Genomic DNA, 10,633 nt, shown 5'->3' on the forward strand with positions numbered 1-10,633 from the left:
GTGGATGTTGTCCTCCTTGTCAGGAACGGAGAGGGGGAAGGCCGGAGGATGGGGGAGACTATTCTACTTATAGTGGCGTGTCACAGTCACATTGCCAGGGCTTCTCTCTGATTGGTACTTGCTTTTCCTATGTCACAAACACTTGGCCACAATGCTAACCTTGTTGCTGAGGCTAAATCAGCTCCCCTCAGGCTTTCCTCAGAGTGGGAGAGTATTGCAAGGATTAAGGCCAACTTCAAACAGAAAAGAGGAATGCTCAGGTTTTCTGCTTTGTTTTTTTTCCTATAGCAATTTGCACACATTCTGTACAATCTAATCAGAATTGGACAAATGCTTGTCAAAGTAGGTGGTCAGCATTACAATAGTAACAAAAAATCCCCAAAATGTTAGCTTTTTGTTTTTTTTTTTTTGGTGGAGGTGATTACTTATAAAAACACGCATGAGCTCATTTAATAACCAAACAAGTAAGCCACTAAAAATACAAAGCGACCTCTCTGTAATACAAATAACTGTTTCTATTGGGTTTTAAGAACTGGGACCCAGACCCTACTGGTTATCCAGCATTAAGCAGTCAACCCTGAAATCATATACTTAAAGGCAACACTAAATGGACTCAACAGAGTGTATTTGTAATTTATCCATCTGTATGAAACAGTAATAAGTTGTGAATTTGAGGGGGAGTGAGATCATGGGAGGGGCTGGAAAAAGAAAACAAAGAGCTTGGAGAGAGGAAAGGGATGGAGGGAAATTACATAATGACATTTAAATTAAAATACAAAAACCTCAATTCCCCTCCTTACTATAAATGGACATGAAAAAGAATAAGCCAGTGAGGTGAAAAATACTGGCTGCCAAACTCAGCAGCTTGCTTCATCCCCAAGACCCACAGTAGGAGAGAATCAACCTGTGTTCACTGCCCTTTGACATCCGTGCATGAGCCACAACACACAGGATTTCTTTCTCCCTCTTTCATTTCTCTGTTTCTCTCTCCCTCTTTGTTTCTCTATTTCTGTGTCTCTCATACACAGAAACAACCTATATGGAGCCTTTATTTAGACGATGGAGCCTAATACTTAGCTAGCAGGCAAGATAACAAAGCGCTTTTCCCAGGGCAAGCTCCCCAAGGTGCTTCACACGTTTTGACAAGTGTGGAAGTCTCCACTGTGGAGTCTGTGGTAGTGGAAGACTGTTTCTACTCTCCCTCTAGAGAAAGGAAGCCCAGTTTTCATGATGTTGCTTCCTTAAGAGCAAGTGTGTACAACTGAGGAATTAAAAACTCCTGTCTTTTATGGCTTGGCTCATGATATGGACTGTGCTCATTAACCTTTGATAATGATGACGTCATTCTTGCGGGTTTCATAGGCTGGATTTCATGGTTGGCTGTTACTTCTGTCACTAGCCAGAAGATGTTAGTAGGGTCTTTCTTGCCAGGTGTCATGCCGGTATTCATTTAAGGCATCTTGGGCAAACCTATCCCTGAGTGAAATAAAAAAGAAATAGAAGTAACTGTGACAATGGCTCGAGAGCATTTCAGTTATTCCTGATGGCCAGTACTATTACTAGTCCCATTCAATGTCTTTCAAAATGAGTTTCTGCATGGGGAAGGCAAAGAAGGCTGGGTGTAGCTTCTAGAAAGCCGGTTCTCCTCCATTTCTCCTATTTAAATATGGAAGGAGGGGCGGCGGTGTCAGGGAGATAACTTTAAACCAGCTCTAACTTTAAAAACAACCGAGTGTACCACATATGTGCCCCTGCTGCCCAGGGAGGCCAGAAAGGATGTTAGGTCCTCTGGAACTGGAGTTACAGGTGGTTGGAGCGTCCATGTAAGTGCTGGAAACCAAACACATGTCCTCTGGAAAAGCAGTGAGCACTCTAAACTGCACATCCATCCCTCCAGCCCCCGGCTCTCATTTCTGAGGAGAGCAGGCCTTGTGTGCAAACGTTCATGCCGGGTTGCTCACTGTTTGTCTCAGCCTTGCTTCCTCCCACTAAGGAACCACTGCTTCCACTCTGCTTTGGGTGATGGATCTTTAGTCGGCTCTTGCTAATTTTGCTTACAGACTCCTCTAGACATAATCACTCCATTTGCTTAATTATAGAACAGCTTTATTTGCTGCTGCTTAGAATAACTACCAGGCAGAGAACATTTATTTCCTCTTGCCCATCAATCTGTAGTAGTTTCCATTATAGTAACACTCCTGGCCTCTTTTTCCTTGTCACTTACGTCTGAGACCAATGCCTTACTTGACTGGGGAGTAGACAGTAGACAGGCCCGTGTCAGCTCTTCTGGATCCTTTGACTATGGGCAGCTCGCCCCGCATTCTGTTTAATTCTGTGCTACATCAGGAAACACCTGTCCCATACTTAAAGGCTGCTCTTTGAAAGACTGTCAGTAAGAAAGGTGACATTTTGCTCTCCATCTCTCTGGTTCCTTTGTCTCTCTTAGTTGGTCTTTGGGTGGGGAGAGGAAGGGTACAATATGTTAACAGTGGGTAAAATAAACAAGCTTAGAAGCCTGAAACAATAGGTTTAAACTAAGATACCAGAGTGTTCAGAAATACAAGGAAAACAGTCTTATAAGCTTCACGGCTAATTTGGGGCTAACCTAAATTCTCTTTTATCATTTAATAAGTCACTTAAACTATGGGTGTAGGCTTGTCTTTTGCCTGTCTCTGCTTCCTCCTCCAGACAGGCTGGAAGAAGGGATAAACATCTTTCATCATGATGCCCTTCAGGAACTATTACTGCATTGCTGACTCAGTCTATGCAGCAGTTCTGAGCATTTCAATCTCATACCCTGAGAGTATGGAGACTTTCACCTTCCTTGTTTCTTTTCTGCCCCACTCTCCAGGTCTTAGATGAAATCTGGTGTATGCTAGCAGGACAAACAACATACTCACCAGACTGATGACCAGCATACTGGAGGCCTTTTGAGTCTCCAAAGCTGTTTCAAAGTCTTTGGCTTTGAGTCTGAAATCCAGGATTGCCTTTTCCCCAGACTCTTGCTACATTCTCTATTATGCTATTCCTATTTGGGGCACTGGTTGCACAGTACCACCATTCTGTGATTAAAGTGCTGCTTAAGTTACAGGATCTTATAATGACTCAAGGTCGTCAGAAGACAATGAGAGATAAATTCACAATAATAAAATGGTAGCAGAAGCAACATTCACTTAAAATCGAAAACTTTCCCTGCATGGCATGAATGTCCTCTGGGGGCACTGTATGAGAGAAATAGAATGTTTGAATGTACTGGGAAGTCTTTATTTAAAAGAAACAGACTTTACTGGAATGAGAGTTGTTAGGCAGTGGGGAAAGGATGAAGAGAGAAAAGAGAGCATGAGCTAGTGGATGAAAAGGGGCAGAATGGAAGAGGATGACACAGGTTCCTGGTCACTGGACTCTGGGGTATGAGATGTGGAGAGAGGCAGAGTCTGATGAAGATGCCTTTTTAAGCCTTGCAAACAGAAGTATCTGACTTTGGCAAAGAAGAAACTGAGAAGAACTGAAAAGCGCAGAATTGGGCAGTGCCATCCATGCTGTGGAAATCAGTTCGGTTCTTTCCGGTTTGATACTTCCATGGTTGAGAGGGAATAAAGACACTCTCCATTTCTGATTGACTGACATTTTCTGACAGAGGTCATGTTCTCTTTATCCCTTCATTTTCTGGGTCCCCAAGGCTAGCTCCCCTGACCTCACCAGGTTGCAGCATTTAGCTCCTCTCTGGGAATTGCCTATGTCCTGTTTTGGCTAATCTGAAAGCTGGGTCACTGTTCTTAGATGACCCGAGAGTATGCGCTTGAGAAATTAGATTAGCTTTGTGCAGAGTAAGAACATAATAAAGGGATTAGCTTTGACACTGGGCACAAGGCTGTCAATCCCTGAGGAAGTTCCTTGTGAGTCTGATGTCATTTCATAGAGAACAACAACAACAACAAAAAATTATTGGGACAAAAAAACAAAAAAAACATGAGAAAATTTTAATTTTTTTGAGTCCTGGTTCACATTCTATAGTAAAGCATCAACTAAAAAGCAGTTAAAACCTCCCAAAGTTTGTTGTAAATGGATGTAAAATGTAATGAAAATGGATCTTTCTTTTTCTTCTACTATATTAAGAGTGTCCTAGCGAAGGCAAGGGGAGTGAGGGGATGGGGGAGGCAGTGGTGGCTCTCACCTTTAATTTCATCACTTGGGAGGCAGAGGCAGGCAGATCTCTGTGTGTTGGAGGCCAGCCTGGTCTATAGAGAGGGCTACACAGAGAAACTGTCTCAAAAAAACCCTCAAAGAAAACCCAAACAAAAAAGCAAACAAAAAACATTAAAAAGTGTCCTAAGTAAGGATGAGAATTCATATTAAAGTTACCCCAGGTCATGTGCCTCAGAAGTGTAGAACCAGGAAATGGAGGACTGTCAGACACACCAGCTGGAGCTTCCAACCACTGTACTACCCTGTGTTCATCAGTTGGCTCCAGAGGGAGGAAGCAGGAGGGGAAGCAACGTGGAGGCGTGAGATCACAGGACAGAATAAAAAACTCTATTCAAGTAAGAGTACAGGGAGTTACATGCCAGAGGATCTCAATAAGGGTGCAGTGGCTTGATTTGCAAAATGAATTCATGGCCTAAGGTTTTAACACTATTTTATAGGTACCTGAGGGCCACTAAACATTTGATTATGATTATGCAATTAATTGACGTAAGGGGATGTTTGGAGTTAATGTCAGCATCCGGAAAATGAGATCAGGGAGCGCAGCAGTGCCATTGCCCCGAGGCCCAAGAGCGGGATAGTAAGAGCTTGAGTGGGTGGAGAGGGACCAGGAGGAAGGTGTCGTCATTGGTGCAAGAAGAATTGGGCGAGAATTGGCTCAGGGTGGAGGAGAAGGCGCTCTGAGGGAACATCACAATGATTGAGCACTGATCTTGGTCCAGACACTGTTCTCTGAACTCAGGGAGGGGCTCAGTTTTCTTCCAGCAGCCTGAGACACAGGTGTGAGCACAGCTCTTACTGCCATGGGTGAGGAGGCTGGCTTGCCTCATCTCATGGATAGATGGTAAAAGAGCCCAAGTCTTCTAACTCCATCTCCAGTGCTCTAATTGAACCTCCATGCTCTAGTTTTTTTTTTTTTTTCCTCTTGAGGGGAGAAGCAGAACTTATCAACCAAAATAGTGCCACAGGGACACTAAAGATAATGATCTCCCAGTTTCGAGCAGCCTCAGGAGCATGTTATTATCACTTGTGTAACCACGGCATCCCTGAGGCCCCAGCACAGTGGTTCTTAATTTGTGGGCTGAGACCCCTTTGTGGGCCACAGAGATAGATACCCTGCATATCAGATATTTGTTGCAGGGTGTTTGATCGCATTGTGAACCCCGAGACTGTTTTGTTTATTAAAAGATCTGCTTCTATTTGTGGTGTGGCTCAGCCCTAGCCAAACCTTTACTCCAAGAATTTTCTGCTTGAATATTGTAAACAGGATTCAACAAAGTCAACCACAGGTCAAGAGATGAATAAGCAACCAGGTGACAAGGAGTGAACAAGAGAAAAAACAGAGTAAGAGAAAGTCAGGAGGATGAATAGACACGCAGGAAGTAGAAGGGAAGGACATCCAGTGTCAGGAAGGAGCTTTCCTTTTGGGACTGTTGGCTGAGTAGAAAGGTCACCTGAGGAGGAAGGTCAGCTGGGTTTCCTCTGCCTCTCTGAGCTAGCAGGCTTTCACCCCAGCATTTGGCTCCTGAGCCATCATTGGTAAAATTGAACAATTGAGATTTTGTTAAAAAAACAACAACAACAGATATTTATATTATGATTCATAACAGTATCAAAATTACAGTTATGAAAATAATTTTATGGTTGGGGGTCACCACAACCTGAGGAACTGTGTTAAAGGGTCTCAGCATTAGGAGTGTTGAGAACCTGTGTTCTGGCGTATGTAATGGAGGAAGCCTTTCTCAAGGTGGGAGAAGATTCTAACAGGCATCAAGTTACTTCTCATTCCAGGCATGGCATAGGAAAGCCCGCAGCTTTATCCAGAGGGAAAGGATGGTTGATTTTAAATTGGGAGAGAAGGATTTACGGAAGGGAGTCTACACTCAGAGAATCCTAATGAGGTTTTAAATCAGTCTGAGTCCATTGTCCTGAGATGCCCTTTTAGGCTGGTTTTTACTGAGACACAAGGAAAGACACATACATGGAACATGACAAAATCAGACTGAGAAGCATGGACAGAAAGTTATGTCCATTGTAGCACAGTGAAATTAGACAACAGAGGCTTAAAGAAAAAACATCTGGTAACACAGGACTAGTTCCCGTCCTAGGTGCTACAGAGAAGTTGTGCCTTGCTTAAATTAAAATTTCAGTGTCTCTAAAAATATAAAAATCTGAGCAGAGTGGTGGTGGTGCACAACTTTTTTTTTCTTTATTAATTACACTTTACTCACTTTGTATCCCCCCCTCCCGTGGTTCCCTCCCTCCTCCAGTCCCAATCCCTCCCTTCCTTCACCCTCTGAATGCATGACCCTCCCCAAGTCCACTGATAGAGGAGGACTTCTTTTCCTTCCTTCTGATCCTAGTCAATTAGGTCTCATCAGGAGTGGCTGCCTTGTCCTCTTCTGTGGTCTGGTAATGCTGCTTCCCCCTCAGGGGGAGGTAATTAAAGAGCAGGCCAATCAGTTCATGTCAGAGACAGTCCCTGTTCCTATCACAATGGAACCCACTTGAATACTGAACTTCCATGGCTGCATCTGTGCAAGGGTCTTAGGTTATCTCCATGCATAGTCCTTGATTGGAATATCAGTCTCAGGAAAGACCCCTGTGCTCAGATTTTTTGGTTCTGTTGCTCTCCTTATGGAGTTCCTGTCCTCTCCAGATCTTACTGTTTCCCACTTCTTTCATAAGATTCCATGCACTCTGCCCAAAGGTTGCCCATAAGTCTCAGCATCTGCATTGATAGTCTGCAGGGCAGAGCCTTTCAGAGGTCCTCTGTGTCAGGCTCCTGACTCGTTCCCTCTTTTCTCCTTCTGATGTCCATCCTCTTTGCCTTTCTGGATAGGAATTGAACATTTTAGCAAGAGTCCTCCCTCTTGATTAGTTTCTTTAGGTGTACAGATTTTAGTAGGTTTATCCTATATTATATGTCTATATGAGTGAGTATATACCGTGTGCATCTTTCTGCTTCTGGGATAGTTCACTCAGGATGATCCTTTCCAGATCCCACCATTTACCTGCAAATTTCATGATTTCCTTGTTTTTTATTGCTGAGTAATAGTCCATTGTGTAGATGTACCACAATTTGTGCATCCGTTCCTCCACTGAGGGGCATCTGGGCTGTTTCCAGCTTCTGGCTTTTACAAATAAGGCTGCTATAAACATGGTTGAGCAAATGTCCTTATTGTGTACTTGAGAATCTTTTGGATATATGCCTAGGAGTAGTATAGCTGGATCTTGAGGAAGCACTATTTCTAGTTGTCTGAGAAAGTGGGTGGCGCACAACTTTAACCCCAGCACTCAGGAAGCGGAGGCAGTCCGATCTCTGAGTTCGAGGCCAGCCTGATCCACAGAGTTAGTTCCGAGACAGCCAAAGCTACACAGAGAAACCCTGCCTCAGGAAAGAAAAAAAAGTGTGTGTGTGTGTGTGTGTGTGTGTGTGTATAAATCCAGTCTCTCCAGCATCCAGTAAAAAACTAACTCTCAAAGAAGCTCAGTCTGAAGGCACTCGCTGTAGGGTGAGAGTCCAGTGTTCTCATGGCTGAGTTTTACTTGAGAACCTGCCTCTGACATAATAGAATTTCCCTTGGTCTTTTAGTCCCCCTCATGTCTTTGAGAAAAGCTGTACTTCTGGGACCTCTGTTTCTTTGGAGTGCATGGGAGATGCTGTGTGCATGGGGAAATGATACATGACATCGTATCATTTGCAAATGATAACATCTGCAGAACTCTTATTCTCCAAAACACTAGTGGATGAATTAAAATATTACTACAAACCTTGCAATAGTTCATATTTGCTTCCCATCTTTTCTCTCCCATGCAAGAATGCACTGTTTTCGTGCCAGTGGAGCTTAAGGGAACATCTGTTTATGTGACTGTCCAAGACTCATGGTATTTTAGTTACTTTTATTTGCACTATAGGTTGGTTTGAATGGAAATGGCCCCCATAGGCCCATAGGGAGTGGCAGTATTAGGAGGTATAGCCTTGTAGGAGTAGGTGTGGCCTTTTTGGAGGAAGCCTGTCACTGTGGGTGGGCTTTGAGGTTTTAGAAGCTCAAGGGGGCCCAGTGTGCTGTCTGCCGATCTGAATGTAGAACTCTCAGCTCCTTCAGTACCATGTCTGCTTGCACCCTGCCATGCTTCCTGCCATGATGATAATGGACTAACCCTCTGCACTGTAAGCCAGCCCCACTTAAATGTTTTCCTTTATAAGACTTGCTGTGGTCATGTTGTCTCTTCACAGCGCAAGAAATCCCAACCGAGACACACTGCGGTCAAACGCCACAGGAGAAGCAGCAGCAGAAGAAAGACTTCTTTTGGATCTATGTTGTAGGGTTCAGTCTATCATGGTGGGGCCCTCACATGGTGGCAGCTGGAATGTGATGTTGCTTGCTAACATCCTGGCTGACCAGGAAGCAGACAGGCATTGGCTGGAAGTAAGGATTGGCCGTCAACTGTCAATTCTTGCTTACCAGTGACCTACTTCCTCCAACTAGGCCCCACTTTCTAAAGTCTGTAGAACCTCTCAAGACAGTGGCACCTGCTAGGGACCAAGTGTTCCAACAGTTGAGTCTGCGGGGGACATATTAATATCAAAACCATAAAGCTTTGAAACACTGTACAAGTCTCTGCCTGCTGGATCCTCTCTCACAGCTCTTTCAGGATGAGGCTGATGAGGATGTGACTGGCATCTCTGGAATAATACTGTGGTTCTCTGGATGGTTCAAGAAGAGTGTTGTCTTCCCGTCCCTTTATCTTCATTGGTTAAGTCACTCTGCAAAAATCAAAACTACAAAAGCAACCTTTGCAAGATGCTTTTCTTGTTTCCTTGCTAATACTGTGACTTAAGCAGCTTGGCCTTACCACTTATGGAGAAACTGAACTCCTTGCTTTAAGCATGCACACCTCAGCAATGCAGCAAAAGTAAACCTGCAGCTCGTCTTTCCACAGTCTTCTGCATCTGACATCAGAGCACACACTCTCCGGTGTTAGACACAATGGTTTCCAGGGGCCGAGTAGTGTTCCCTGAGGAGTCCTTTTCTTGGTTTCTGTAGGTTCTTTGTGTATCAATATGTGACACACATCCAGTATGCATATTCTCAGGGAGGTTGCTTAGTTGTTTTCTTTCTTTCTTTCTTTCTTTCTTTCTTTCTTTCTTTCTTTCTTTCTTTCTTTTTTTCTTTCTTTCTTTCTTTTTCTTCTATGTCACCTTTTCCATAATGGTCAAGAGTCTGACACCAGGAGTTGGCCAGAGACCTTGGGGATCGTGGGAGCCTGGGTAGGCTGTGCAAGATAGCATACATCTCTAGTGCTGGTAGGAGCTTGTATTGAAGCAATGAGTTCTTCCTTCCTTTCTTCTTTCCTTCCTCTCCAAGGTTTTTCAAGACAGGGTTTCTGTGTAGACTTGGCTGTCCTGGAACTTGCTCTGTAGTAGTTCAGACTGACCTTGAACTCAGAGATTCACCTGCCTCTGCCTCCTGAGTGCAGGGATTAAAGGCTGGTGCCACCGTCCAGTTCCAAACCCTCCTTGATGAAGTCCAGTGCCTCATGAGAGGCACCTCACCTTCACTACTCAGGCTATAGTGCCACACGCTGATCTATCTGTAGATACCTTCAGAGGCAGATGGAGCATTAATGCTTTCCAGCTACCCAGTTATCCCTTGACCCAGCCAAATCTGCATGTAAAACTAATCACTAAATGGATCTCTCTTTGTCTCTCTGTTTCTCCCTGTCTCTCTCTCTCCTCTCTCTCTGTCTCTCTCCCTGTGTATGTGTCTCTGTGTGTGTAAAGGCAAGAAACAAACCAAGTGAGCTTGACATTGCCAAAGTTTCCACAATCTTCACTTTATCCTTGCTTTTCTTTCTGTAAGTGAACATTGTTTGGGGCTGTTTATGAAGTTCTGCCTATGTGTGGGATACAGTGCCGGACAGGGATTCAGAGAAAAATGTCAGGACCTTGCCCTTGAAGAGTTATAGAAAACATTGCGAAGGAGAACATAGGATGCTGGTCAGGAAGGCAGACTAGACGTAGGAAGATTCAGGACAGATAAACCCAGTAAATACCAAAGGCTTCTAAGGGAATCTCTTTAAGTCAGACTGTGATGAAGAGGGAATTGGACTGGAGAAAACGTAACAGAACTGCAATGGGTTTTGGATGGATCATCCTTGAAGCCAGGTCTCCAGATTTTACTTAAGCCCTCATTGAAGCACAGTGCTTATCTTTATTACTTCTTAATATTTTCAGAAATGGAGTTTCCACTTTTTTTCCAAAATCCTTACACGAGGATATTTTCTAACTTTGGCCTTAAATCTTGCCTATTAGCAGTTAAGCTCATTCTCTCTGCCAAGAATGCCTGGAAAGAGCTTTAATCTGCTCTCCTCACCACAAATCCCATTCCAGATTCTGTCCCAGCACCTCAGTTTTTTTTCTTTG

This window comes from Psammomys obesus, unplaced genomic scaffold (assembly GCF_907164565.1).
Source record: "Psammomys obesus unplaced genomic scaffold, mPsaObe1.curated_primary_1811, whole genome shotgun sequence".
In the NCBI taxonomy this organism is placed as follows: Eukaryota; Metazoa; Chordata; class Mammalia; order Rodentia; family Muridae; genus Psammomys; species Psammomys obesus.